We start from the raw sequence: 23,389 nt of genomic DNA on the forward strand, positions 1-23,389 counted from the left end.
CCTTTTTTTTTTTTTCCTTCTAGTGTGAAGAGTTTTGCATACACTTAAATTTATAGCATACAATTAAGAACTGTGTACATTAATACTAGATCATCTTGTTTTATGCATTCTGCACAAAAACGCACTGCAATTGACAGGTATTAACATGTGACACAATTTGTACATTTTTAAATTTTGTTACGTACAAGTATTTTTACAATTCAACATTAATTAAAGAAATACAAATAAAATATTTCAGTACAAAAAGATTTGTGTTGTTCATACACTGAACGTATTTAAAGATGTTCTATACCAGAAGTATTTTACAATGCATTTGAAGGAATTACAGCGTTTTAAAGAACTCTTTCACTTGTAAAACTGTGTCAAAATGGAAGTGGCATCCACGTCAGTCCACCATGGTGGAGAGAAAGCAGCAGTTTCCTTAGATGGTGATTTCCATTTTGTTTGAGACGTGTGAAAGCTGAATGGAGTTGTGGGTTTTACCAGGATGGGAGCATAAGGATTACTTCCTCAGTTCTCTCCACGGGAGTCTCAAAGGGTCAAAAAAAGGAAGGGATGAACAAGAGCACTTTTCATCTCTGCAGCAGAAGTTGCAGGATGTGCGAGAAGGATTAGGCCTCATCTTGTGAAAGGGTAAAGCGATGTCCTGGACCCTCAGCTGTGCAGATGCTCAGTGAAGGTTCAGATCCTGCTGTGCCCATCTTTCTCGTTAAAGGTCTGAAAAGCAATCAGATTTTCAGAGTGTGTGGTGACTTACAGCTGGAACAATGTTGTGTGCAACTCTGTGTGAGGAAGTTATCATAAAAACAGTCAAACTAATCAGACAAATGGTTCAGCGTGTACAAATTTCTGTATGAGCGCATCTTACTCATCTTATTGTTGAACCCTTTTCTGCTTGTAGGTCTGCAAAATGCCTTACCTAGTGGCGAGTGTGCAAGTCAGTTTTGCCATTAATGGAGGAATACTTCACTAAGGTGAGCACTGAAGGTACTAGAAGTGAGTCAGTGAGAGCTGCCAGGGGAGAATACCTAGGAAAGGGCATAAGACAGAGGCAAGCAAATGGTGGTACTTTTGCAGCACGCTCACCCAGCAGTTTGCAGCTCAGAGACTTCCTGAATGTGTCTGTGTGTGTGAAAGCTCTCCAATGTGCTTTTCTTTTGGGGGCTTGGATTCCTTGGTTTTGAACGTTTCAAAAGCTTAGTATGCACAAAACTGAGCAGCAAGAAGTTCCATTGCTTAATTACACCAAGAACCACCGCCTGCTTACTTTCAGGCATCCATCTGCTGCTTGCATTTCATGGCACCTTTCTTTTCATTACGCTATTATCCTAAAATACACCGGTACATTGCGTGTTGCTCTTATTCAGGCTACCCATATCTCTCGCTTTGATGGGGGTCACTGTATTTGCCACTCAGAAATTATGGAGGTTCCCCAATGAACAACCGCTGTAGAATGTTCACCCAGTTGCCAAGCCGCATCTTTTGTCCCTTTATTCTTTCTTCAGATCTCTTTTCTTTCCTTGCAAGTGCAGCTACCCCTAGACCAAATTTAATCCGAAGAGGGCAGTATTTCATCGATTTTGACAAATAGTTTCCCAACTTCTAGTACTCTGAAAAGTGCGTGGTACAGCTTGTGGGGCCCTCAGAACATTCTCTGATGAGGGTTTACTTTTCAGCTCTGCATACTGCCTAGCTTCCAGAGCATGTTTTACAAGTAATGAACACATTCCTGCTTAAGCTAATTAAAAATAAGAACTTCAACCACAATACCTCACATTCAAAAAGAGAGTATCCTGGAGGATTTTTACTAGATCCTGGGGGAACTTTACAATGTTACAGGGCATCGTGAGAAACAAGGGTTAAAAGTAAGAAAGAAAAATGTAGAGAAGATACTTTGTAAGAACTGCACCGGGTACTTAGACATATTCGAGATAAAGACTGTCTCCACTGATTCTCTGATGATAAAGATTGTCTTCACTGACTCTCTGCTAACTAGCAATAATGATTAGCGCAAGGACGAATCGTAGAAATATAGAAAAGACTGCCAAAATAGTGCCCTAGAGTTAACCTGTCTCATTATAATCTCATTCTAATGCTAAGGAACACACCTCCCAGCTAGAAAAGCCCCAACCCAATTTAGCCCCCTACTCTCTGAGCATGCGTGGTGAATTAAAAGAGAACTGTAACTTTAAGATGAAGTAAGAAAAGTATTAACCAAGAGTTAATTAAGGGGTAGAACGAGGAGGCATAACTAACTTTGTTAACTGTTTTAAATACCTGTCATGATTTTAACCCGGTGTGCATGTTAGGAGAAATCCCCTTGCACCCGGCGCCGAAATAAACCAATGTCAGCTTTATAACTGTGTGTGAGTTGTGAAGTTTGTTTCCACATGTCACCTCCCAGGACAGACTGAGCCCTGTCCCAGTCCGAACTGGATGCCCTGGCCCCCTCCCAGGAGAGACTGTGATCATTCCAAGTCCAAACCTGATCCCCTGGTCCCCTCCCAGTACAGACTGGGCCCTGTCCCAATCCAAATTGGATGCCCTGGCCCCCTCCCAGGACAGACTGGGATCATTCACAGTCCAAAATGGAGCCCCTGGCCCCCTCCCAGGAAAGACTGGGATCATTCCCAGTCCAAACTGCATCCCCTGGCCCCCTCCCAGGACAGACTGGGATCATTCACAGTCCAAAATGGAGCCCCTGGCCCCCTCCCAGTCCAGACTGGGATCATTCCCAGTCCAAACTGGATCCCCTGGCCCCCTTCCAGGACAGACTGCGATCATTCCCAGTCCAAACTGGATCCCCTGGCCCCCTCCCAGTCCAGACTGGGATCATTCCCAGTCCAAACTGCATCCCCTGGCCCCCTCCCAGTCCAGACTGGGATCATTCCCAGTCCAAACTGGATCCCCTGGCCCCCTTCCAGGACAGACTGCGATCATTCCCAGTCCAAACTGGATCCCCTGGCCCCCTCCCAGTCCAGACTGGGATCATTCCAAGTCCAAACTGCATCCCCTGGCCCCTCTCCCATTCCAGACTGGGATCATTCCCAGTCCAAACTGGATCCCCTGGCCCCCTGCCGGTACAGACTGGGATCATTCCCACTTCAAACTGGATCCCCTCGCCCCCTCCCAGGACAGACTGGGCCCTGTCCCAGTCCAAATTGAATCCCCTGGCACCCTCCCTGTCCAGACCGGGCTCATTCCCAGTCCAAAGTGCATACACTGGCTTCCTCCCAGTATGGACTAGAATCATTCCCAGTCCAAAATGGATCCCCTGGCCCCCTCACAGGACAGACTAGGCCCTGTCCCAGTCCAAACTTAATCCCCTGGCCCCCTCCCAGAACAGATTGGGCCCTGCCCCCGTACAGATTGGAAACCCTGGCCCCCTCCCAGGACAGAATGGGATCATTCCCAGTCCAAACTGGATGCCCTGTCCCTCTCCCAGGACAGACTGGGATCATTCCCAGTCCAAACTGGATCACCTGGCCCCCTCCCTGGACAGAGTGCGCCCTGACCCAGTCCAAACTGGAACCCCTGGCCCCCACGGAGGACAGACAAGGATCAATCCCAGTCCAAACTGGATCCCATGGCCCTCTCCCAGGACAGACTGGGATCATTCCCACTCCAAATTGAATCCCCTCGCCCCATCCCAGGACAGACACAGATTATTCCCAGTCCAAACTGGATCCCCTGGCCCCCTCCCAGGACAGACTGGGATCATTCCCACTTCAAACTGGATCCCCTCGCCCCCTCCCAGGACAGACTGGGCCCTGTCCCAGTCCAAACTGGATCCCCTGGCCCCTCCCAGTCCAGAACGGGATCATTCCCAGTTGAAACTGGATCCCCTGGCCCCCTCCCCGTACAGACTTGGCCCTGTCCCAGTCCAAACTGGTTCCCCTGGCCCCGTCCCAGTACAGAATGGGACCTGTCCCAGTCCAAACTGGAGCCCGTGGTCCCCTCCCAGTACAGACTGCAATCATTCCCAGTTCCAACTGGAGCCCCTGACCCCTCCCAGGACAGAATGGGCCTTGTCTCAGTCCAAACTGGATCTCCTGGCCCCCTCCCAGGACAGACTGGGCCCTGTCCCAGTCCAAACTGGATCCCCTGGCCGCCTCCCAGAACAGATTGGAATCATTCCCAGTCCAAACTGGATCCCCTGGCCCCCTCCCAGGACACACTGGGCTATATCCCACTCCAAACTGGATCCCATGGCCGCCTCCCAGGACAGACTGGGATCATTCCCAGTCCAAGCTGGATCCCCTGGCCCCCTCCCAGGACAGACTGGTCCCTGTCCCAGTCCAAACTGGATCCCCTGGCCCCCTCCCAGTACAGAGTGGGATCATTCCCAGTCCAAACTGGATCCAATAGCCCCCTCCCAGTCCAGACCAGGATCATTCCCAGTCCAAAGTGCATACCCTGGCTTCATCCCAGTATGGACTAGCATCATTCCCAGTCCAAAATGGATCCCCGGGCCCCCTCACAGGACAGACTGGGCCCTGTCCCAGTCCAAACTGGATCCCCTGGCCCCCTCCCAGGACAGACTGGGATCATTCCCAGTCCAAACTGGATCCCCTGGCCCCCTCCCAGGACAGACTGGGATCATTCCCAGTCCCAACTGGATCCACTGGCCCCCTCCCAGGACAGACTGCAATCATTCCCAGTTCCAACTGGAGCCCCTGGCTGATCCCAGTACAGCATGGGCCCTGTCCCAGTCCAAACTGGATGCCCTGGCCCCCTCCCAGGACAGAACGGGATCATTCCCAGTCGAAACTGGATCCCCTGGCCCCCTCCCCCTACAGACTTGGCCCTGTCCCAGTCCAAACTGGATCACCTGGCCCCCTCCCAGGACAGATTGGGCCCTGCCCCATACAGATTAGAACCCCTGGCCCCCTCCCAGGAAAGACTGGGATCATTCCCAGTCCAAACTGGATGCCCTGGCCCTCTCGCAGGACAGACTGGGATCATTCCCAGTCCAAACTGGATCACCTGGCCCCCTCCCTGGACAGAGTGGGCCCTGTCCCAGTCCAAACTGGATTTCCTGGCCCCATCCCAGGACAGACTGGGCGCTGTCCCAATCCAAACTGGATTCCCTGGCCCCATCCCAGGTCAGACTGGGCCCTGTCCCAGTCCAAACTGCATGCCCTGGCCCCCTCCCGGGACAGACTGGGCCCTATCCCAGTCCAAACTGGATCCCACGGCCCCCTCCCAGGACAGACTGGGCCCTATCCCACACCAAAATGGATCCACTGGCCCGCTCACAGGACAGACTAAGCCCTCTCCCAGTCCAAACTGGATCCCCTGGCCCCCTCCCAGGACAGACTGGGCGCTGTCCCAATCCAAACTGGATTCCCTGGCCCCATCCCAGGTCAGACTGGGCCCTGTCCCAGTCCAAACTGCATGCCCTGGCCCCCTCCCGGGACAGACTGGGCCCTATCCCAGTCCAAACTGGATCCCGTTGCCCCCTCCCAGGACAGACTGGGCCCTGTCCCAGTCCAAACTGGATCCCCAGGCCCCCTCCCTGGACAGACTGGGATCATTCCCAGTCCAAACTGGATGCCCTGGCCCCTTCCCAGGACAGACTGGGACCATTCCAAGTCCAAACTGGATCCCCAGGCCCCCTCCCAGGACAGACTGGGATCATTCCCAGTCAAACTGGATCTGCTGGCCACTTCCCACAACAGAGTGGGATCATTCCCAGTCCAAACTGGATGCCCTGGCCCCCTCATAGGACAGACTGGGATCATTCCCAGTCCAAAGTGGATCCCCTGGCCCCCTCCCTGGACACGCTGGAATCATTCCCAGTCCAAACTGGATCCCCTGGCCCCCTCCCAGGACAGATTGGGATCATTCCCAGTCCAAACTGGATTCCCTGGCCCCGTCCCAGGACAGAGTTGTTGTAAATATTCTGATTTGTAATCAAAATATGATATATAGAAAAGGTTAAATTTAATTAATAAATAAATAAGTTAGGATTGTTAAGTTAGAAACAATAACCATAGGAACCTCACCAGGGAGTTGCCGTTCCATACTGAGGAACTAACAGTAACGAGATGGAACGATGAAGAATTGAATAGAAAAGTTTTATTTGAGTCCTGTGACAGTGTGACCTGATATGCACCAGTGATGCTGCTTGAAAATCCTCTTACCCTCCCATCTTTATATGAATATCAAGAATGCCAATCGATAGATATTAATAGAAATATACATTGATTATTCATAGGCATGGAAATTGACAGAAAATTATAATCTAGAAAGTGATTATTAAATATCTAAAGTTATATATATATATATATTCTGTATAAGGGTAACTAGGTATGAGCTACCCCGATTTAATCATAAACTAGCTATGAACAATGTAGCATTGTGAATAGGTAGGATTTGCTTGTCAAGAGAATGATAAGTTGTAGGCCTGGTCAGTAAACCAGCGTAAACTTAAGAAGATTCCAAGAATGGGATTTTGCAACCAACCTGAGCATGCGCAAAGATGGGGTTCAACTAAAGGACACCATGAGGAAGACTATGGACGACCACCAGAGGACGTCAGACAACCACCTCTGTACCTGGAGGCCCATGCCTCACGAGCATTTACTTATATTAACGATTTCTCGGAAATCGTATGAATATGTTAATTGTTTCCTGGAAATATGATGAATATGTATACTTTGATTGTATATAACTTTGGTAGTGGAGAAGCTAGGCACGCACACGTGGTGGAGCGATCCCCTGTGCGTCCAGCACTGCAATAAAGAAGTGTCTGCTCACCTACATGCACAGAAGGTAAGACTTTTTTTTTTTTTTTAAAAGACCGGCATACCTCTGCTGCTCCTGAGGCAAAGGAGATTGTCAGAAAACAGCTGCCAAAACACAGCGCAATGACCGGAATAGGAACAGGAGGAACTCGAAATGACAGGAAGCAGAATGTGCAAGACAATCTCAAACGGCGGAAGGTACTCAAGTTAGTAAGTTCCTCAGAAACTTGCTGTCTAGGTGCAGAAAAAGTAAAAAATATCTATCCTGAAAAAAAGAAGAGCCCTGTATGTACAGCACAACATTCTGTTATTCTGTCTTTAGATACGAATCAAAGGGGTATATTTGTAGAAGATCAAAGAGGAGTACTATCTTGTTCTTGTCTGTTTGCCATTTGCATGAACGGCTACTGGGGTTTGGACACGGAATTTTCCCTGCTAACAAGACCTTTACTGAATTTCTCCATCCTTCTGGCAGATCCAGGTAGCTGTTTCAGGAACACAGCGGCAGAGGGAGGGGGAAGAGGAAAAGGAGAGGAATGATTTTTAAAGGGTAACCACATCGTAGCTGTCAAGTTTTTAAAAGGTAATGTGCATGGTGACTGCATAAGCTGTGCCAAATGCGAGGTGATAGGAAAAAATACCCTCACTCACTCCCCAGATTTGCTCCCAACCTTGACTGTATACCTTTTATGACTCATGATGCCCCAAATATGCCTCAATTTCTGATGATTTTTTTGGGGCAGGATCTTAGAGACATGGAGCTCTGCAAAAGAGTTGTTGCTCATAAGGCATTTTATAAACCCAGTAAAACAGCATGGGAAAGACCCCAACAATAGTAGGTGATATATTATGCTTCTGAAAAAGTAGTCTTTTCCTCTTGATGACGTTTGAAAAATCCACATATCACTTTTCTCACTGAACATAGCTGAAGCCAATACTGTCAGAGCAGGAGCAGGGAGTGGGGGAAGGACAGAGACAGAGAGAGAAAGTCTGATCAGTGTGTGCTGCTCCAAAACAGAAGAAGGAACCAACTACTAAATAGATCTCCTAATTTCCAGAAGGATTAGGTCTTACTGGAAAAAACCTCACAAATGGGTGAAACATTGCCACCAAACCAGAATTCTCCTCTTTGATTCACAATGAGCACAGGAGGTTGTGAAGAAAGCAGTGAAACACAGAAAGTGCTGTCGATTGACTTTAAAAACCCTCCCACGAATGGGACAACAACAGTACTTTACAAGCTTTATCACAGTAATAATTTTTGAAGAGGGTACTGGACAGCATGGGGCAAAAGGATGGGAAAGGACAGTCTCTCAGACCCCCAGATACGAGGCTAGCAAGACATGCGACAAACACTGAAAGTAACCTGAAAAAGGCAGATTTTAAAAAGCGTTAAACTGAAAAGATGAAAACAAAAGAAAACCAAACCGAAAAACCAAAACCACACTCCCCAAACCGGAGCAATTGCACACGATGGAGGTGCTCCAACCGCATACAGAGAAATCTAAGCTACTCATCTCAACACAATTTATGAAACATTTTCATAATCAAGCAATAAGGAAATTCCTTCCACGAACGGGGAAGACAGTCTAAGCTCTCAGTAACTATGGTATTGGCAGATTCACGTCACACCAAGCCAACTCATGCCAAAACAAACAAACAAATCTGTTGTAAATACTCTGATTTTTTAAAATAATCAAATATAATCATACAGAAAGGTTAAATATGATTAATAAATAAAATAATAAAATACAAATGCATACGCTAGGATTTTTCAGTTAGAAACATTAACCATAGGAACCTCACCAGGGAGTTGCCGTTCCATACTAAGGAACTAACAGTAACGAGATGGAACGATGAAGAATTGAATAGAAAAGTTTCGTTTGAGTCCCGTGACAATGTGACCTGATAGGCACCAGTGATGCTGCTTGGAAAATTCCTTACCTTTCCCATCTTGATTTGAATATCAAGAATGCCAATCAATAGATATTAATAGAAATAACCATTGATTATTTTAAGGATGGATATTGATAGAATAGTATAATCCAGAGAGCGATTAATAAAAAATAAATTATATATATTCTGTATGAAGGTAACTAGGCATGATTTATCTGTGATTTCATCATAAACTAACTGTTGAACAATGTAGCATTGTGAATCGATAGGGTTTGCTTGTCAAGAGAATGGTAAGTTATAGGCCTGGTCAGTAAACCAAGGAAAACTTAAGAAGATTCCAAGAATGGAATTTTGCAACCAACCTGAGCATGCGCAAAGATGGGGTTCAACTAAAGGACACCATGAGGAAGACTATGGACGACCACCAGAGGACGTCAGACGACCACCTCTGTACCTGAAGGCGCATGCCTCACGAGCGTTTACATATATGAATGAGTTCTCAGAAATTGTATGAGTATGTTAATTGTTTCTTGGAAATATGATGAATATGTATACTTTGATTGTATATAACTTCTAGCGGTGAAACTAAGCACCCACACAGGTGGAGCGATCCCCTGTGCGTCCAGCGCTGCAATAAAGAAGTGCCTGCTCACCTACATGCATTGTGTAGGTGAGTTTTTATATTACAGATTTGTAACATGTTTAACAGTCAGGTAACCCAAATGCATGTTAAATATACAAGTTTTGCCCTTGTTCCGGATCTGTCTGGGAGATAATTCTCAGGAGGTCATAAACGGTATGTTCTGCTGTGCTTTAAAATAACCTGTCGCCAGAAATGTCTTCCTTAGTGCCTGCACAGAGCAACAACCTCCAGTAGCGAGGGCATGCTGACCCTCGGGCAGCTTCAAAGCAACAAATACTTGTAAATAGGTTAAAAATACAGTTCCCTGGTAGCAGCGTGCTTGTCTAAGTCCACCGCACTCTCCACATTACTCAGCACTCATTCAGAAGTTTTTGTGGGTAGGGGTGGATGAAATCAATATACTCTAGAGGCAGGTGCTAAAACTGGCCAGGCAGTTTATCTAAATAAATCAAAATTTACCTTTGAAAGGAGTGGCATGCCTTTAGATGTGGGGGGGGTGTATCGCTTTTTCCTTCTTTGGTCTGAGCACAGCACAGTGAGAGGTGTTTCCACCTGGGGGAGGGAAGCTCATCCAACAGCCATCATCAGCCTCAGGGCTTGTGGTCCTTGATGGAGGCCTAAGTGCTTGGGATAGCTTTAGTTGTGTGATGCTTCTCATTCTGCTCCCAGCTTTTCCCATTAACATTTGCTCTTTGGTTAATTTGTCTGTGCAGTGTTTAGTAAACAGTCTCCATTCATAGCTCTGAGTGCCCTTTTTTTTTTTTAAAGGCAGGTAAACTACCTGTGCCTTTCTTTGAAACCCCATGAATAGCTCTGGAGTTTACCTTGGGGGCAGAGAAAACAGGGACCCTTTAGAGTAGAGAAGAGAATTTAATAGGGGAAGCACTTCAATGATATGCTGCTTGTGAGGAGGAAAGTACCTGCTTCAACTTCTTTTGGTAGCTTCCGCATTGTTTAGCAGTAACTACTTAAAAGACTGATTACTTCAGGGAAAGAAGAAGAAATCACTTCTGATTTCTGTGTCTGACTGAAAGAACTAACCTGAACATACAGAAAACTGATGTGAAGAGCCATTTGTGGTCATTATTGGGTAAGGGCCTGTGGGTGCTCTGCTGCATGCAGGTGTAAAGGGTGTTCAGGATTTTTGGCAGCTGAATGGAAGAAGAGGAGAAAGAAGGGCTCGGTGCATCCTTTACCCCCTCCTGCGGGGCCCAGACACAGTCATTCAGCATATGAGCAGTGCCTGCTCCCGTGACACAGAGTCCAGACCTAGCTCGAAACCTCACCCCTTCCACCCTGCCTGATCCTGGCTCTCGTCTGGAGCCGAGCGTGCTCTTAGCAATTGTGCGCGCACACGCACACACAGACATGCATGCACTCACACGCGCAGACTCAGTCATGGCATGTCCCTGGGCACCGTATGAGCAGCTGCGTGCCATTGTGCACACAGAGGACACGGACACATTTCACACCCAACGCTTGACTAACTCTCCCCACGTGTCTGTAGCGATGCAAGAGCAAAACCAAACACGCTCTTTGAGACCCTGAAGATGCCTTGCAGGGCCTCTGCAAGGGCTCGTGACTCCTTCCAGAGGAACCCAGTTCTCCGGGGACACTTCTCCTTGCCTCTACCCTCCTTTCCCAAAGCGCCAACCCCTTCCCCACACAGAGGACCTTCCCCTGAAGGAAGGAGTGTTTGCTTGAGCCTTTCACAGCTAGAAGCCGTGGCCATGATAAGGACAAATAGGCAGCCAGGTCCCTCATCCGTGGAAGATCCCAGCTTCTCCCACAGCTGCCTACCTCTGGCCCGTGGTGCAGACAGAACCTGCTCTGCGCCTGGGGAAGCAGCAAGGGGTGACCCCACAGCCCACGGATGCGGCACTCCCGCTGCCCAGAGCGGCCGCGGGCTCTGCAGGGACGGCGCAGGGACGGCACAGGGACACCCTGCCCTGGCTGTAATGGCAGTGGCTTAACGGCTGGGTGAGCTTTAGCTCAGCTGGGCGCGATCCTGTGGGCTGCTACCCGTGGCTGCTGTCACTGCGACCGACCTTTGTCAGCGGTGGACAGCCACGGAGTTAGTCTGGGCTGAGCGAGCTGCTGCTGGCCCTGGAGCCCAAATGGAGCGCAGGAGAGCAGGAACGGAGGAGGAGAACAGGAGCCTTGAAAGGGCAGGCACAGCACGAGGCCAGAGGCTCCCAGGCTACAAACAGGCAGCAACTGGTGGCTAAAGGAAGGGCACCTCGCAGGCTGGGAAACACCACAGTCGGGGAAAGCAATGAGAGCAATGAACAAGTATGCAACCTATGGAAAACCTGGTGTGCCCAGCAAAGCTCAGAGTAGGGGGAATTGGGGAGAAGTGAGGAAAGAGCAAAGTGAAGCAGGTCCCAGGGCAGGGAGGACTGACAGTGACCCCGGAGGAAGGGGAGGAACGGCAAGGTCGGTGCCTCCCAGTGCGTCACTCGTGGGAAGGACCTGGACAACGGAAGACTTTGGACAAGACGGGCCCACATCCCTGTCACCAGCTGGAGCAGACCCCAGCAGCAGTTGCCAATGCACGACTCAGAGCATCGGCAGCCCCTCGGCTCGGCACACAGGCAGTGTTTCTTGAGCTCATGCCAACTGCACAGGGTGTCGTGCAACAGCCAACAGGAGAAAAGACAAAGTCAAATGGGAAAAAGGTCTCCTTTGCCTCCTGGACTATTTCCTTCCTGCATTGCACCAGGAAGATGGAACACCCACTTCCATACTGCCTTCACACACGCAGGTCTGACATGCAGCAAGCTGTCCAGGACAGCACTCAGAAAGTCTGTAGCCTGTGCTGGAAGGATGCATTTGCAAACAGCCTGGAGAGAAGTCAGGAACAGGAGAGACCGCGTCACAGCTCTGCTCCAGCAATTCGGCAAGGAAAGGAAACTTGACGGGACTGTTAGTCAGGCAATCGTAGAGGGGGCAATCACTTTTTCCTCCTGCTGTGCATACAGTGCTGTTTACATCTGACACAGCTAACCGATTTGGAAGTGTCTCCCCCCACGTCGTTGGCTCATATACCAAATTTGTATTCTGACAAGAGCACTCACACATGTGCGAACGCACATACACACATCACGGTATCTGCTCCAGTGTGTCTAAAGCACAGTCTTGCCTCAAAGCCTCCTGCTACTTGCTAACAACAGCCATCCTGGACAGCTTGCTCTGGAGACAGCGAGAGACTCTGGAGGGGAGCAGGGAGACGTGCAGGAGCCCAGGAGCTGGGCCCCCACCCCGGTCTTTTGGGGCCAGTTACTTTTGCTATTTTGGTACAGGTCTCCACCACAGTCTCCGTGTCTGGGCTGTTCAGCTCCTCACCAAAGCACCTGATCTCATCTGCCTGAGGCACCACCTCCATGGTCTTGGCTGGAGCAAACACCAGGAAAAAAGACGAGTCACGTCTACAGAAACCCAACCGCTGACCCCAGATACTGCAAAGGAGAACCCAAGGGATGGCGGTGAAAGCCACAGGGAAACCCAGGGCCCTCCTGAACTCGGTGCAGCAGGAATTCCCTGCTGACAAATCCTGGGCTGGAAAGAGCCCTCCTCCTCCTGGAACCATTTGCTGGGGCTTCAGGGTTTCAGCAGCCTCTGCTCCTAGCAGCTCCATCCCCCAGGAGCCCCCAAACCCAGCACCCAGTTGGGCAGGGCTCCCTTCTGGGGGACACAGATGGTAGGAAGGGGGCACCAGGGCATGCAGGGGGGCTTTACTCACCATAAGCTCACGTTGCTCCTTGCAAGCTCCCAGCACATGGACGCAAACCTGCAGGGCTCTCTCCCGCTCCCATTCTTTGGCTGAGGTGAGCCAGCCCTTCAGGACCTGAGGCAGGGTGCATCTCTCTCGCAACAGGCATCTTTCTCTCCCTGAGGTCCCTCTCCAACTCCCTCCTTCTCTGGCCCCTTCCCAGCACGGCCCCCAGCCCCACTAAGCACTGGCACTGCAGCCTCCACCACCTCGCTCTCTCCAGCCGCCTCTGCCCTGAGCCCACTGTTGCTTCCCTGCCGGCACCTCCCCACTCCAGCCTTCCCCCAGGCTGCTCTCACCCAGCTCAGGGCTGGCTCTTGGCTTTGCCTAAATCAGGGCCCACTTCCCTGCCTGGCCTGCGCTCCCGTCCCCCAGCTCAGCCCCTTGCTCCAGCCAGACGCACAGCCTCAGAGCGAGGAGCCAAAGCCCCACTTGCCCGTAGGAAAGGTATCCACCTCCTAACACCCTCTAATGCCTCCACTCTCTGTCCCCACGACACTTTCCCTGTTGCACCATGGCCACTCACATGGACCACGTCATCAAAGCAGGCAGAGGTCTCCTCTGCCTCCAGAAGACTTTCTAGGAGATGGCCCAGATCTTCCATGCATCTCATGTGCAGAAGCTGAAAGCAGGAAAGCAGAGCTGGGGGGCTGCCGGGGCGCACTGAGGTGGGACCCTGACCCAGGGGTGGGCAGGCACTGGCTGGTGGGTACCTGCGTGTTCACAGCTGCCCTCACTGTCTTCCCGACCTTGTTCATCCAGTCCTCGGAAGGACAGGACAAGACAGTCTGGCAGCACACTGACAGCAGCTTGCGATTCTCCTCCCTGCTCAGAAGTGGCCTCAGCTTGCTGGCCAGAGGAAAAAAGAAAACAGAAAGAGGATTTACTAGCCCTCTCCAGAGTGGCTTAGACCACAGCTGGGTTCCTCCTAATCGAGGGCCCCAAATCCAACACCCCCAGCCCATGCCAGCGAGCACTGCCTTCAGCACCAGCAATTCCTGCCTCCTCCCAGGCAGCAGGCAAACCCCCGCCCCCAGGTTAAGGAACCCTGGGGGCTCCCTTCCTGGGGGAGACACCCGACATGGGGGACACCCTCCCACTCCACAGCCCCAGCAGCTCCCGGCTCCATGCTCAAGGCCACTGGGGCTGCCCCAGACAGCTGGGATGGGGCACACTAGAAGTCCCCAGAGCCTGGGGAACAGACCTCACCTCAACTCCTCCAGGGCCTGGAACACTCCATACACCAGGGAGTCCCAGGGCTCCCCCTTGATCCAGTCCTGCAAGTCCCAGAGAGAGAAGCACAGAGTTGGCCGGGGCATGGGACAGCCCTCCCGCCTCCCCTGGGGACAGGCTCTGCTGCCAGGTCTAGGCAGACACTGCCCCATCACCCCCACGCATCCCCAAAGGCACCGCAGGAGGGACCCTGCTCCCCAGCCACAGCCACCCAGCACCAGCACTCAAGGGCCCCACCAGCTCCGGACACAGCTCCAGAGCTCGCACGAAGCCCACAGACCATCGTGCCTCTGGGGAAACCAGTCTGATGGCACAGCCCAAAACTCCCCCGTGCGACTGCCCCACCTACGGGTACTCACCAGCAAAGTCCACATCGCCTTCTGCTTTAAGGAGAGCTCAAAGCTGCCACAGTCGCCCACAGCCTGGATGGCACAGCTGACCTCGGTGATGCTCCGCACCAGGGCGAGCTTGAGCTGCATGTCCTGAGGCCAAAGAGAGAAAAGCACCCCTTCAACTCTTTGAAGGGCTGAGAGGTGGAAGAGGAGCATGGGCAGGGGAAACCCATGGGGGGCTGAATCTGCACGTTGAGGACAAACCCTTCCTTGGGAGGTCTTTAGAAAGAGACCGTCCACCTCGGTGCACCCCAGCCCCAAGGGGATGAAGCTGGGACACCCAGGCATTCCTGCCCTGTGTGCCCCATGCTCCTACCCTCTGTTTAGCTCTGGAGAGCCGCAGGATGTTGCCCAGGTCTGGATCCAGCCGCACCTAGCCTCCTCTCTCAGAAGAAGTTTAGAAAGCAAGGGGGTCCTCTCTGAACCTCATGACTCAACGCAAGGGTCTCCCTGACAGTTTTGTCTGACCTGTCCTCTATGCAGTAAATAATCCAGTGTTCCTTGCCATCCAGTCTTGTTAAACCACTCTTGCATTTACCATTGAACTTTGTTAACTCAATGTTTTATGTCAATGAAGCACGTTGTTGCCTCTCTCTTACGAGTGAAGTGAACTCTCTCACCCTCTATCCGGACAAATTGATGTAGTCAGGCAGGATGGCAAGTTTATTTACTGAAGCATGGATGAGTCCCAACTTCTCAGAAGAATGATCTTGTGACAATTGACCTAATTGGGAAGCCCTTGAAGAGGTGCAAATGAGGAATGCATTAGCCCTAGGCATTCCCGGAGTCAGGATGCAAGGTGAGCCTACTAATATTATCTTGAGTCTGATTGAAGCATTCCAGAAACCAGGTAACAGTGAAATAGGGAACTCCTCCAGCAGCAGTCCCCAGAAAGGGAGACAACCCCTTCCTCCCCTTTAGGGAGGAACTCTAGGGCATGAAGCCAAAAAACGAGTGATGTCCAGAAGGCCATTGGGTCTGCCTGTCCAGAAAGTGGAGGCTTATCAGCAGATAAGTGATGATGGCCCATATATCTTAATTCCAGTTGGCCCTCAAGGACAATTGGTGAAGTTTTTAGTAGATGCGGAAGCACAAATTTCACTACTAACACAACAAGATGCCAAGAAGCTGGGCATGCGATCCGGATGGGAAAGAGTTAAGATCACCGGTGTGAATGGAGCAAGTGCTGAGTGTCAAACTGCCAAGGTCAATTTATGGCTCCTGGGCGAGAAGCGCACATCGACTACTCACTTTGCAATTACAGATCACCATGAAAATATTCTAGGTTTCGATGTTTTCAACAGACAAACCTGGCGCCTGCCAAATGGCAGAGTGTGGTCCTTGGGCTCCAACATCGATCCCAACCCCAGCAGAAAGAGGGAGGCTACAGTGCGTGTACTTTGTGCAGCCCCTGCGCTCCCTGAGTCAAAAATCACTAACGTACCACAATATCCGATTTCTGCTGTGACACAAAATGGAATTTCTTAAGTCATAGCTGATTTGGAGAAATGAGAAATTATCTCCAGAACCTACTCCCCATAGAACTCACCTGTCTGGCCAGTTGGGAAGCCAGACTGGAGCTGGCATTTAACAATTGATTATCCGCACCTGAATGCTAAGACAGCCCTGCTAACAGCTGCTGTACCAAACATTGCAAACTTAACAGCTACTTTGCAAGCAGCTGCACATCCATGGATGGCTGTGCTAGATGCAAAAGAGATGGTCTTTACGGTTCCCTTGAAGGAGGAGGATAAAGAGAAGTTTGCTTTCACTTGGGAGGGAACACAACATACCTTCAACAGACTCCCACAGGGGTATAAACATTCACCCACAATTGCTCCTGCAGCACTTGCTGAACTTTTACAGACAGTTGCACTCCCCCAAGAAGTTAAACTGTACCAATTATATAGATGATATCCTGACTAGAGGAACTTCCCCTAAGAAGGTGGGGGAAGCGGCAGCGGCAGTATGGCAAGCACTAAATAAAGCAGAAATTGAGATTCCACCTGGAAAATGTAAAGAAGTAAAACTTCTAGGTACTTGGTGGATAGCAGGCAGTGCAGTGATTCCTCCAGATACCTTAAGAAAAATCAAAGAGCTGCAAAAGCCCCAGTCAAGGAAGGACTTACAACAACTAATGGGAACTTTAGGATACTGGAGGAAGCAGGTACCTGGATTTTCTGTCATTTCCCAGAAAATGCTATGACTACCTAACAGGAGTTGCAGAGAATATGCAATTAACTGAAGGACACACTCAGGTTCCCAAATTGCAGATGCCCACAAACACAGAACCTTGAGTGCTACAACCACCTTTTAAACCTTCACCCATCCCAGATGCACCGCCCCTCGCTGAGGGTACACCAACAGAAAACATTTGGTTTACGGATGCTTCGGCAAAAAGGGTAAATGATAAACGGCAATATAAGGCCCTTGCATTAATTATTACCACCAGCAAACAACTAATAGAAGAAGGTGCAGGCAGCAAACAAGTAGGAGAAATAAAAGCAGTTGTTTTAACAGCACAGAACTAAGCAAAACTCATCTATGTAGACTCTTAGTGCTGTGTGGGCCGGTGCCACACAGTGGCTCTGTCAATGGGCAACCTTGATTTGGGAAGTAAATAGGTCCCCAGCCTGGAGAAACAAAGACTGTCAATTATTACTAGAGATAGCCAGGAAAACACCTTTCAAGATAGGATGGGTAAAAGCTCATGCCAAGGATAATCAACCAGCCACAAAGTGGAATCAAAAGGTAGATGAGCTAACTAACATTAGGAAAATCACCTTCAATCCCGAGTGGGATCGACGGGGAGAATGGTTGCACCGAAACCTAGGCCACACAGGAAAAGAAGCACTTCACTTTGCTGCACAAAGGCTGGCCTACGAACAGAAAAACTTGTGAAGCTGTTCTTACAGAACATCCCCAGTGTAGACTGAAATTACCAGCAGATTGTCCTGCTAAAGCACCACCTCTACGTATCAGTGAAGGGAAAACTCGTATGGCCTACATGGCAAATTGACTACATTGGGCCATTCAAATCCTCCGCAGGATATCGATACATCCTCACAGGAGTAGAAGCAGTCTCCGGCAACTTGCTTATGGCAACTGTCAGAAAGCCGATGGGCAAAATACAGTGCCAGGGCTATCGGTTTGGTTCTCAAATCTACCTACTCCTGATGTTTTCCAAAGTGATAATGGCTCACATTTTTCGTGTAAGGAAGTGCAAGATTGGGTAAGACAAGAGGAAATTAAATGGGTATTCCATATTACACTCCATCAAATGGGATGGTAGAAAGAGCTAATGGCTTACTGAAAAGGAACCTCAAACCACAGGAGGCTCAATGGGATACGTGAGGCTCACTGAGACTCCCCAAAGTGCTCCATCAATTAAATAATGGATACAGGCTTACTGGAAGCCCTGGAAGCCGAGCATTCTTTGTAAAAACTGAACTTAGCGCTCCATTTACTGGGAAAAGAGAATATCCGAAAGCATTACAGCCAGGGCAGCCTGCGATGGTCAATTTACCATCCATCCATACTGTGCCCATGACTTTAACTAAACCTCAGATCTAGCTTGGAAGCTGCCCTTGTTTTAAGCAGGAGTAGGCTAGAGATCTCCAGGGGTTCCTTCCTACCTCATCTTTTTTGGGGGATTCTCTGATGGCATTTATAACTTAACAAGGTATGCAGCTCAGTCTAGCATATATGAACTGGAATTATTTTTCAGCTCACTATGAAAGGGAAGAAAGATTTTTTGCCACAATACTTCCTTGCAGATCAGGGTAACCTGAATGAAAATATTATTATTTGCTCAACATGACCTTTTGTTTTGAATCAGAACAACAATAAGCTCTGTTGCTCAGAAATGGGGCTTCTGAGGGCTAGAAGCCAAATTCTCGTACAGATTCCCCTGGACTGACCCCACCACTGCTAAGTACAACACGTCACCTCTGGGAGGTGGATGCACTTACACATACAGCAACAGCTCTGCAGAAGCTGGGTTTAACAGCCCTTACTCCCGCCTTCTCTCTACCCCACGCACCTCCCTCCACCACACTGACACAGCCATTACAACGCCACACAGGGAACCCGAACGGGGAACCGACCTGGTGGAAACAAGAACCTGAAAGAAGCTGCACATTATTCCTCAGCATGTCACGTACTTGAGACTGCTTCTGAACATAGGCTTAATTATAGCAAAAACATTTCAACTGACAGAAATTGGGTCCTACTACACCAGCTCAGGTAGATTCCCGAGACTGTCATCGTGGTGGCTGCCGCAATACAAGATGAATACTCATATATGTCGTTAGCCATTGGATTTTCAGGTGCTTCTCCCAGGATCAATAGCATAAAACTCAAAAATTGTTCCAGAGCAAAGGTGCACATATTTTGGGAGAAGATTACTTTGATTTAAACCATTTACTGAGCTCACTGCAAATGCAATGCTCAGCTCTCCCACTTATTTGAGTCTGCATCCAAACAAATGCTTTTAAAGTACACAGAAAGACAGGGAAAAATATGGGAGAAGCATTTGTTTGAGGTCTACCCTATGTGAAGTCTAATGTGCAGGGAAGACTTTTTTTTTTTTTTTTTTTTTTTTTTTAAAGACCAGCATACCTCTGCTGCTCCCGAGGCAAAGGAGATTGTCAGAAAACAGCTGCCAAAACACAGTGCAATGACCGGAATAGGAACAGGAGGAACTCAAAATGACAGGAAGCAAAATGTGCAAGAAAGTCTCAAACAGTGGAAGGTGCCCAAGTAAGTTCCTGAAGAACTTGTGGTCTAGGTGCAGAAAAAGTAAAAAAGACCTATCCTGAAAAAGAGAAGAGCCCTGTACCTAGAGCACAATATTCTGTTATGTATTTAGATACGAATCAAAGGGGTACATTTGTAGAAGATCAAAGAGGAGTACTATCTTGTCTTTGTCTGTTTGCCATTTGCATGAAGGGATACTGGGGTTTGGACACAGAATTTTACCTGCAAACAAGACCTTTACTGAATTTCTCCATCCTGGCAGATCCAGGTAGCTGTTTCAGGAACACAGCTGCAGAGGGAGGGGGAAGAGGAAAAGGAGAAGAATGCTTTTTAAGGGTAACCACATCGTAGCTGTCAAGTTTTTAAAAGGTAATGTGCATGGTGACTGCATAAGCTGCCATATGATCCATCCAGCTGTGCCAAATGTGAGGTAATAAATAAAAATAGTCTCACTCACTCCCCAGATTTGCTCCCAGCCTTGACTGTATACCTTTTATGACTCGTGATGCCCCAAATATGTCTCAATTTCTGATGATTTTTTGGGGTAGGATCTTAGAGGCACATTGCTATGCAAAAGAGTTGCTGCTCATAAGGTATTTTATAAACCCAGTAGAATAGCATGGGAAAGACCCCAACAATAGTAGGCGATATATTATGCTTCTGAAAAAGTAGTCTTTTCCTCTTGATGACGTTTGAAAAATCCACATAACACTTCCCTCACTGAACATAGCCGAAGCCAATACTGTCAAGAGCAGGAGCGGGGAGTGGGGGAAGGACAGAGACAGAGAGAGAAAGTCTGATCAGTGTGTGCTGGTCCACAACAGAAGAAGGAACCAACTACTAAATATTTCTCCTAGTTTCAAGAAGGATTAGGTCTTACTGGAAAAAACCTCACAAATGGGTGAAGCATTGCCACCAAACCAGAATTCTCCTCTTTGATTCACAATGAGCACAGGAGGTTGTGAAGAAAGCAGTGAAACACAGAAAGTGCTGTCGATTGACTTTAAAAACCCTCCCACGAATGGGATAACAACAGTACTTTACAAGCTTTATCATAGTAATAATTTTTGAAGAGGGTACTGAACAGCATGGGGCAAAAGAAGGATGGGAAAGGACAGTCCAGTTAGGAGACATGTTCTCAGCTGTCTCTCAGACCGCCAGATACGAGGCTAGCAAGACATGCGACAAACACTGAAAGTAACCTGAAAAAGGCAGATTTTAAAAAGCGTTAAACTGAAAAGATGAAACCAAAAGAAAACCAAAACGAAAAACCAAAACCACACTCCCCAAACCAGAGCAATTGCACACGATGGAGGTGCTCCAACCGCATACAGAGAAATCTAAGCTACTCATCTCAACACAATTTATGAAACATTTGCATAATCAAGCAATACAGGAAAATCCTTCCACGAACGGGGAAGACAGTCTAAGCTCTCAGTAACTATGGTATTGGCAGATTCACGTCACACCAAGCCAACTCATGCCAAAACAAACAAACAAATCTGTTGTAAATACTCTGATTTTTTAAAATAATCAAATATAATCATACAGAAAGGTTAAATATGATTAATAAATAAAATAATAAAATACAAATGCATATGTTAGGATTTTTCAGTTAGAAACATTAACCATAGGAACCTCACCAGGGAGTTGCCGTTCCATACTAAGGAACTAACAGTAACGAGATGGAACGATGAAGAATTGAATAGAAAAGTTTCGTTTGAGTCCCGTGACAATGTGACCTGATAGGCACCAGTGATGCTGCTTGGAAAATTCCTTACCTTTCCCATCTTGATTTGAATATCAAGAATGCCAATCAATAGATATTAATAGAAATAACCATTGATTATTTTAAGGATGGATATTGATAGAACAGTATAATCCAGAGAGCGATTAATAAAAAATAAATTATATATATTCTGTATGAAGGTAACTAGGCATGATTTATCTGTGATTTCATCATAAACTAACTGTTGAACAATGTAGCATTGTGAATCGATAGGGTTTGCTTGTCAAGAGAATGGTAAGTTATAGGCCTGGTCAGTAAACCGAGGAAAACTTAAGAAGATTCCAAGAATGGGATTTTGCAACCAACCTGAGCATGCGCAAAGATGGGGTTCAACTAAAGGACACCATGAGGAAGACTATGGACGACCACCAGAGGACATCAGACGACCACCTCTGTACCTGAAGGCGCATGCCTCACGAGCATTTACATATATTAATGAGTTCTCGGAAATTGTATGAGTATGTTAATTGTTTCTTGGAAATATGATGAATATGTATACTTTAGTTGAATATAACTTTTGTAGCAGAGAAACTAGGCACGCACACTAGGTGGAGTGATCCCCTGTGCGTCCAGCGCTGCAGTAAAGAAGTGCCTGCTCACCTACGTACATTGTGTAGGTGAGTTTTTATATTACAGAATTGTAACAAATCCAAAACAAAAAACACCACATGAAAAACAAACCAAGACATTCCCAAGCAGCCCAGTCTTCCATGTTCCCCTCACTGCACTTCTATGAAACATCTCACGAATCAAAGAAAGTTAGCAGAATAATGCTCTTCATCTAGTACAGAACGTTTCTTTAACTTTTTTAACAGTATATGAAGATGTCCAAGATTTCAAAGCATTACTTTTCGAACTACACAGTGCCTAAAGAGCACAGAAATAAGAAAACTCTCTTTCTAGAGTAATTTCTACACTGCAATGCTAGGAACCAAATTTTTTAGCAGTGCAGTAAAAGAAAATGTCAAAAACGTATCAGTCTGTAAGCGATGCCAAATGCCATTGAAAACACTTATGACCCCACTTTCTGTTACTGCTATTCAGTGTATATTCATTCTGTCACACAATTACCATCTGGAGAATTCAGAGACTTACATTTATGTAATTTTATAGTCTTTCATGGGACTATTTAAAGGAACTACCAGACAAAAATACAAAGAGACTGTCTCTTCTATTTTTAACCACCCTCCAAAAAACTAACAAGTTATGCTTTGCAAGGCAGTTAAATAAAGAAATTAGAATGAGTGCCTAATACTGAGCCCCTTCTATACAAATGATTCAACTAAACATGAATACGGGTTAAATACTTTCAATACTGCACATACTAAGAATTCCTTCCCACATTACAGAAACACACATCTAGACTCATCCTTATACTGACTGAATGGCTTTTACACAGATGAAAACACCAGTACAACAACAGGGCACAACATGAGCTTTGAAAAAGGAAAACAAAGACAAAACTAACACTGACAAAGAAAGGTATAAGATGAAAAATACCAGGTTAGATCTTGCAGTGTAGTATTTTTCTTCTGAATCGTCCAAAAATCACTACTGCCAGGCTGTTTGTTAGACAGAGATCAAGACACTCAAATTATTTACATTGTGACTGAAAGCCACGTAGACACAAAGGGAAAGTTTCTTGCTAAAAAAAAAGTTGTTAGTTGAAACTCAAACCATGTTAAGCCAGTTCTGGGGATGGAGGTAAAACACAGCGAAGGGTACGGTCACATTACCAGACACTACCGAGTCACACCAAAAGAATGGATTATTGTTCACCACCTGAGCTGTGGCAATGAGCGACAAACTGCCTCAGTTAGAGGCAAGTATGTGCCAGTTCCACATCTCCGTGCACCACCACCAATAACTCCTCATGCTGCAGCGGTCCAGTCCTTTGCCTTATAAACATCAAATTTAAGCATGCTTTAGTGAGACAGAAGCAAAAGGGTCAGAAGAACTGCTGTAAGGAAAAGGGATCCACACTGTTAGAGCTGGAGGAACAGACAGGCACCTCTTGCTCCCGCTTGCATTTAAAAGAGCGTGTAGGTTGTTACAAACTTCTCCCTCAGCCTGCTTTGTGCTAAGGCTCTTTGCTGGAACAGCCATTCTGTGAACAGAGCTCTAGTTCGCATTTGACATGCCAATTTAAATTGTCCA

This window comes from Gavia stellata, unplaced genomic scaffold (genome assembly GCF_030936135.1).
Source record: "Gavia stellata isolate bGavSte3 unplaced genomic scaffold, bGavSte3.hap2 HAP2_SCAFFOLD_51, whole genome shotgun sequence".
In the NCBI taxonomy this organism is placed as follows: domain Eukaryota; kingdom Metazoa; phylum Chordata; class Aves; order Gaviiformes; family Gaviidae; genus Gavia; species Gavia stellata.